Here is an 8433-nt window from a genome sequence, read left to right as displayed (position 1 = left end):
GATAAAAATTTTGATAATTTTAGATTCATTGAGAAAAACGTCAGTACAACTATTTATTTGAAAAATAACCAAAAATAAATAATTAGAATCAAATAAATAAATTAAAGCTTAAATTTTTATTTTCGCTTAAAAAGACAACCGAAAATTAATTATGACCTGACTCACTTACCTGTCTCCAGTGGAGTCGCCAAGCTGTCGCGACCACCTTTCGGGTGGGCCTAAAATTTAGCTTCGACTTAAATAAAATATTAGGAGTCGCCACCGATCATTAAAAAATATTTAGGTTGATCGGATACCATTTTACCTGATCTGCGTTTTTACCAGAAATATGTCGGGCTCGGGAGTTGGTTACAGTCAAAGAAGGATTAACACCCTTGAACTGCCCTTTCAGTACCATTTAATTTCGGTTGTCTTAATTGCAAAAATTAAAATTTAAAGATTCGATTCAAATTACTTATCTTTGATTGATTAAAATTATCCTAAAAATCATAATTAAAGTAAAAAATAAAGTAAAAAAATGACTAAACTGAAATAAATAAATAAAATAGGATATCAGAATCAAATGATAAAATAATTGATACTATAGGGTATAAAATAAATACAAATAGGATGTAATAAATAAAATACCATAAAACATATAAATGACTAAACAAAATAAAACATGATATATAGCCCAAATTAAAATAAATAACAAAATGGTCAATTTTAGTGATCTAAATAAAACATGACAAAAATAACAAGGATCTAAAGGATGTTTACCCACGAATGTCTGCCCAAAGTGATATTTATAATAAAGACAGTGGCCCAAGCAGTAATTTAGCCTTAACTTAATGACCAAATAATATGTATTTCCTAAATTTAGAGGACCTATACGTGATTATACCATCATTTAGTGATAAAAGCATGAAGTATCTTGGAACCTAGGTACCTAATGCCAAATTTACTCAAAAATTAAAAAATACATCCCCCATTTTTATATTTCCAGTATACGATGAACCAAAACCAAAAGCAACTTTCCCTTTCCCTTCATTTTTCATTCTGCTCAACATAACCCTAACATTTTTTTTTCACGCCGCACACAGAGCATCATGGCGTTCGAGCCTTCTGTGAACCCGAGAACCACACCTGCCATTCGACTCTAGATCCGACGACGGTGAAACCTCACTTCGATGAACACCAAAATAAAATAACTTAACTCACTATCTCTATTTTTATTATTTTTTTCTTTTAGAACTCATGGAATTTACTTTAACAACTAACAAAATTATAAACTAATTTTTGTTATTAGTTGCATTCGAATTGAACAAATAAGCTAAAGAAACTGAAATACAAACTGAAAATATCTTAGATTCGGTTCTGTTTTGATTGCCGAAAAATTTCCTATATTTTATTTTTATTTTCCTTTGAAAATCGAGAGTAATCAACCTCCTCATATTACATTTTCATTCGGCTTTTTATAGCTATTTTCTTACATAGCTTTTATATAAAAAAATAACAATTTACAATGTGATCATACTTTGGATTATATCTCACATGCATTTGTAGGCATTGGTAGGAAACAAGCATTAATGCTATGGGACAGCGACATTTTGAATGCAAGTTGTTCAAGCTTAGATGAGTTGGGTCACTGGGATGAGAATAAAAATCTGGGGTCTACAACGGTGTTATGACATGACACAAGAAATAGCATAAGCATAAAAACAATGTCATTTGAAAAACTCAAATATACACCAAAACGATATCGTTTCGAATCTATTATAAAATCTTTTCTTCTTCTTCATTTCTTTATTTTTTTTATTTTTTCTTCCTTCCATTTTCTTTCTACTTTGCAACTGGTTGCCGCCGCTAGCATCCACGCCATTTTCATCCGGTTCATTTCGACTCCTGAATTCGAATATGGTAGTTGTTTCACAGGAAAATGCCTCAAAACCCGTGAATCTATACTGAAACTTTTCGGCTTCCTCACTTTCAATCTCAAATTCGTAGACTTAGAAGTAAGTTCTTATAAAATGGAGGTTTGATTCGGACTCACGATGTTGAGGCGGGGCGACCCATAAAATTTAAGACCAAACGACCACCATCTACGGTAGTCGACAGTGGTCGACGGTGGTCGAAAGTAGCATATGGCCATCTTCAGCTTCTTTATTATTTTATTAATTATTTTATATTAATAAATAAATAAAAATACCATGTTATCAAAATGTTAGAGAGATAACGGGAGAATGAGCAAAATAATTCAATTTGTAAAGTTTAGTGAGTAAATTAGAAAATTCGAAAGTTAGGTGAGGAAAATAGGAGAGAGAGTATAGTTGAGTGGAAAACGGTGTAATTTACCCAATATCAAAATGTTAGCCCTCATTTTGGGAGTTCAAGACAGACATTAAACGAGTTTGACTCAGCGGGAAAGACAGCGAAGGGTGCTGCCATGGAAGTAACGACCCCAACAAAGCTTGAATACTATGATCAAATGTTCGAACTTCAATCCAAAGCCACACTTGTTCACTACTTCAAGGTCGCTCCTTTATCCCATTTCCTCTCCGGGTTTCCTTTTTTTCCATATTCAAATCATTGATTAAAAAAAATTCATGGTTTTGCCTAATTTTTTAATATGGATTTTCACTTTTTCAGGGTGAAGATGGAAGGAAAGCTTTGATTTTAGATAGCACAATCTTTCATCCCAAAGGTGGTGGTCAACCTTCTGACACTGGATTCGTTTGTGTCACAAATCCCATCCTCAGATTTAGCGTGCAAGACGTTCGATCAAAAGATGGAGTTGTAAGTAGGATGGAACAAGGGCAGGGGATCGCTCCCAAAAATTTTAAATTCTCGTATAAGATAGAAATTTTCTTTATATATGTTTTTGCTAAAATTGTATAAATTTAAAATCTTGTGTGCGTCATTGATTATAAGTTCCCTTGTATAATCTTTGGTTCGTAGGTGTTTCATTATGATGCTCCTGAGGATTCCACCTTGGAAAATGAATTGGAGCTAATGAAAGGGAAAGAAGTGATTTTGCAAGGGGATGAGTCAAGGCGGAGGCTTAATTCTAGGTAATTGTTTTGGAGGGAATTTTCTTCATTGATTTAGATTGCATTTTCAGTATAAAAAGTTTCTATAATTATTATGAATTTCTTGTGATTTGCTGGTTTAAGATCCTTTTCTCTGTTCAGTTGCCATAGGCCAAAGCTCCATTGTTTCTCGTTGTCTTACTGTTTAAGCTCCTCCAATTGCTTTTGATAATTTTCTTGGCCATCTATTTGCTATTTATTTAACCTTACAACTACTGTTGTTGAGCAGGCTGCACTCAGCTGCGCATTTGCTTGATGTTTGCATGAGGAATGTTGGTTTGGGGCATTTGGATCCGGGAAAAAGCTACCATTTTCCGGACGGGTAAGCTTTCGATCAACCAATACTTGTGAATTAATTGCCACGGTAAACATCATCCCGGTTTCTTTCAGGTTTATTCAGCAGTGTTACCATATGAAGAATCTGCTGAGCTTTGTGACGGTTCTCTTCCAGATTACATTACCCAGGTAAGGATGTTTTATGCCGTTGTCACATGTAAATAGTAGTTTTAAAGCTCAGGGGATCGGTAGAGTCAGGCACTCGATGCAATGACTGAAATCCAGATAGAATTCAGAATCTGATACTTTGTTGTTGCTAATGATAGCCTTGTTTTCGAGTCTCTTCCAGGGCAGCAATCCTCGTATAATTAAGTTAGGAGACAACCCTGGTTGTCCTTGTGGCGGCACCCATGTTTCCGATATTTCAGTGATCATAAGTATGAAGGTATATATATCATCAATTATCACTTGAAAAAAATGATATTTGGAATCATTTAATGGCATCCCAATAAGAACATACCCTTTTTATGCACTCCTATGAATCATCTTACTCATGCCCGACGATACGTGTTAACAGTATAAATCGTAATTTAGTGAGTGCCGGATATAGGTATATGTCCGGCAGTTGTATGATTAGTTTTTTCATATATCTGAAGAATCATATGCTCATAAACTTAGTTCAAATATCTGATGGATACTTCTATTTAAAGCTTCCATTGATATGTTCTGCTTATGTTTTTCAGGTCCCTCGAATTCGAACTAAGAAGGGAATGACGAAAGTGTTCTACACCGTTGATGTATAGGTAATCTCATTTGCTGCCAAACTGGGAATCCATGTGGAATTTGTTTGTTATGTTTTCATTACAAATCTTCTTTATATGGATTATTGGTAGACTACAAATACTCTCGAGACTATGCTCGTTCGACAACCACCACGCCTCGTTGAATCGGTTCTAGCGATGATCGACACGGTGGTTTCACACCCCTCTCTCAACCAGGGTTTCAAATTGCGGACCGAAAACGTGATAGCGGCCGTGATATTGCGGTAGCGCCGCCGTTCGAAACCGATTTTCATGATTTTTGCGATGGGTAACGGATTCACACCAATAGCGGTATGTGGCGCCCGCAATTTAACGGGTAACAGTGGATATTACGCCGATCATGGGACACTATAAGCGTTATTCCAATCGTGATTCCAATTTCCAATCGCATTTTTTTTATTTCAAAAAATGAAAGGTTGGGGGAGGAGGGAAGGAAGGAAGGAAGGAAGGAAGGGAAGGGAAGGGAAGGGAAGGGAAGGGGAGGGGAGGGGGAGTTGAGAGTGAAAGTTGATTTTTTTTTCAAACAATGAAATCGAGAAGGCATAAAGGTCGGGGAAGGGGGAGGGGTTGCTTTATTTCTTTTTAATAATTTTTAAAATATAATTGTAGATGCTCGTTTTTATCCAGGACTAAGTCGGAGCAGACCCGAAGCAAGGGCAGGCCTAAAGAAGAACCCAACCCGTTGAAGGCCCAGTTCAAGCCTAATGACCTAACATTGTTATCATCCAAGATTCCAGTAGTCCTGGAAAACTGAAAAATGGTTATCAGGAGTTTTAAAAAAAACAGTAAATGGAGTGAGTGTCAGTTTTTATTGATTAAGAATGAGAAAAAGGGGGATATCAACAATTAACCACCAGAAATAGGGACATACGCAAAAAAGGGAGAAAGAGATACAACAACAACAACAAAAACACACAGAAAAAGTAAGGGGGAATACACACAAGAAACAGAGAACAAAGATCAGATTTTTCTTCTTTTTTTATTTACACACCAGAACTAATAGAAAACGGAAATAGTGTAAACATTTCCATTTTCAAAGATCAAGCGGTGTAACAGGGGTCTTCCCTATCTCTCTCGAAAGCAATATAAGCAATTAAAAAGCATGTTACTTTTGTTACTTTCTTTATTTTTCGAAATATATAGCAATTTTATATGTGGCTTGTTGTTTTTCTTTCAAAGCATAAAAAATAACAGAAAAAGGAATTAGAAAATTACCTTAGTTGTGGATGACGATAGAGTCTTGGTGGTTCCATTTTAGTCGCTTGGGGTTTAATTAATGGAAATAGAGATTAGGGTTAGTGTTATAAAACTAACTAGGTCTGAAATTAGAATAATGAACAGTAGAATAAAGTAGAAGAGAGGAAGAGGGTCGTTTTACCTTAAGTGTATGGTGTATGGTTTTGTCTTTGGTCTTCGGGGTCAAGCATTGGAGAGGAATTAGAGAGTTGGTCTCCCGTAAACTTAGGGTAGCTTTCATCGGAGTTGCATTCATATTTAAAAATCTGGGAACTGAAGCGTAGTAAGACGATTAGAGGTTTATTTGGGGGACTCTCTAGGGTTCATTTCAGGTTTGAAGACAAAACGAGGGAGTAGGGAGTTTACCGGTCGTCTGTGTCTTCACCATTGGAGTCTATTGGCAGCGCCGTTTGAAGAGAAAATGGGAGGAGGAACGATTGAGAACATTGGTTCTTTGTTTTCAAAAGGGTTTAGGCTCGGTTCAGGGGTGAGAATGAGAAGGATGAGAGAGTAGAAGAGAAACAACGATGGTGGTTCAAGGGTTGAGCGGCATTGTGCACATGTTCCACGCGTGAGGTTTAATTTATTCATGTTTAATTTAGTTTAGGTTTAATTTGTTTAGGATTCATATTAAATAGTTTGGGTTTTTGCGTGAGGTTAGTGTAGGGTTGGTTTATTTAGGTTTTATAATAATTTTTTTGGGTAATTTAATTTTTAGTAACTGAAGATGAAGATTAAATTATGTTCTAGTCCCCCAAATTTATGCTTATTGTAAATTAGTCACCTTTAGGACTTCTTTTGAATTTAATCTTTTATGTTTGTTTTGATTTAGTTATTTTCCCAGTTTTAATTTTAGTTGCAATTTTGTTGAGTTATGTAGGTGTAGATTCTTTGTTTATGCATGTTGTCTTATTTAAGTCCTTGGTTTAATTTTCGATTTGCAGGTTTAATTTTATGTGTATTTAAATTTAGTCATTATTTTAACATATACACTTTTTAAAATTTATCGTTTGACATGTTATGTTTTTTTATTTTTATATTTAGGTCACATGTGTACATAATATGTTAGTATGCATGATTTATGATTTTTAATTAAAATATAAATGTATATAATTTTTTATATGTCACGTTGTATGATATTTTTAATTTTGTTTTAAGTGGATTAAGGGTAATACACTTTTAATTTAAAATTATTTTAAGTGAGTTGTCATAATGCATTTGAGGTCCGCTTTTAATGATTTTAAAACAAAAGTGTATCCCATTAGTAACGCCTAAAAATTGATCCATCGCTTTTAAGAGGATAATTAAGAATTAATGCGGTTTTTAAAATCTCGCTTTCTCATTTTTAAAGAAAAAAATCGTTTCGACAGCTTGGCGACTCTGCTGGGGATATTTTTTTTAGAGAGTCAGGCCGATAGTCGATTAATTAATTGTCTTTGAAATTGAAAATTATAAATTCATATTAATTTGGTTTTTGATCCCTTGTTTGGTTTTTAATAAGTTTTGTTTGTATTTTAATTTTTTTAATTTAATTCGATTAACTAATAAATAGTTGTACTGATTTGTTTGCTAATGATTTCAGATTAATTGTGTGAATTTAGGTAATTTTGAGTGTCTTTATGGTGTGTTTTTTCTCTTTTCCTCACATACTGCACAGCTGCATTTTCATGACATGAGCTAAAATCCCGCTCCGTCCTATTCAAGTAGGAGTGAGAGACTATGCCCTCGTGTGGTTTTCACCTCCGCATGGGATAGTGGATCGCTCCTGGAGCTCACGCCTTATGGTTCTCGTGATGGTAATCACCTCCGTATGGACATAAATAGGTGTGTTCCCTCGAAATCGAACTCGATCCCCTAAAGCCTGTGATGGGTCAGGATTGAGGGTTCGGCAGCCCAAGGAGGCACCGACAAGGAAAATTCGAGAACCTATTACTTTAGAACCGAACCCAACATATAGTGAACATAGAGCCAGAAGTTAGATTGAGCCAACCCCGAGCCTTAAGAATCCCGTGAGGAGGGTATACAAGGAAAAGCTTTTTTTGAGTCATTTATTTTCGTTTTTCGAATAAATGCATGCGAACTAGATATCATGCGGTTAGGTTTATTTTTCGAACAAGCATGCGAATTAGATATCATGCAGTTAGGATTTCTTTTTGTGAATAACAAAGCATGGGGGTAGATATCATGTTGGGTAGGATCTGATAAAACACGATTGGGTAGCCAGCATGTAGGTAGGATTCTTTAACAAATTATTTTCCCGACTTATTTGTTTTATGTTTACTAACCGATCTTTTGTTGTCTTTGTTTTATTTCTTTTGTGTTTTGCATTGCACCAACCATTTCATGGTGTTAATTTGGGATTGATGTCCATATAGAAGGCCAGTAATATGGAACGAATGGTTCAGAAAGAGGTTGAGGACAATGCAGATGTTCTGAGGTGGACGGAACAGTCCCAATTGACCAATGGGGACAATGTGATGCCTGGATACGTGTCGGGGTTATTTGGTTACACTCACATCAATGTACGTCAGAATGATCTAGTGAGCTAAGAGAGGTATGGGGAAGATGAGAAGCAGTCGATAAGGAGATGTTTTATCAGTTGTACGACGATATTCCTTATCTTCTGGATGTTCCTATTGACCGAAATCTGTTTAGAGCATTGGCGCAGTTCTGGAATCCGGCTTATAGCTGTTTCACATTTGGTAGGGTGGATCTGACACCAACAATAGAGGAGTATCAAGCTTTGGTCCGTTGTCCGATGTCCCAAATGGATAGAGTATATACTAAGCTGTCAGTCACTCCTTCATTTAAGAAGAAATTACTATTGATGACTGGAATGAGTGAAGATTGGGTAGTTAGAAACATTAAGAAAAAGGGAGACAGCGAATGCATCTCTTGGGTTGCTTTGAAAGAAGTAATTTCTCATCACCTTGATAAGAGAAAGAAGCTTAACTTGTTTGCTTTAGGGATTTATGAGCTCATTATTTTTTCAAAGGTGTTAGGATATGTAGACATATCAGTCGTTAACCTGT

General features: G+C 35.5%; 1 pseudogene; it reads left to right on the top strand.

Moving 5' to 3' along the window:
- The first annotated feature begins 2348 nt into the window (after window positions 1-2348).
- Window positions 2349-4166, top strand: LOC120115606 (annotated as a pseudogene).
- The last annotated feature ends 4267 nt before the right edge of the window (window positions 4167-8433 follow it).

This window comes from Hibiscus syriacus, unplaced genomic scaffold (assembly GCF_006381635.1).
Source record: "Hibiscus syriacus cultivar Baekdansim isolate YM2019G1 unplaced genomic scaffold, ASM638163v2 tig00000857_pilon, whole genome shotgun sequence".
In the NCBI taxonomy this organism is placed as follows: domain Eukaryota; kingdom Viridiplantae; phylum Streptophyta; class Magnoliopsida; order Malvales; family Malvaceae; genus Hibiscus; species Hibiscus syriacus.
This window is presented reverse-complemented; position numbering and strand designations above follow the sequence as displayed.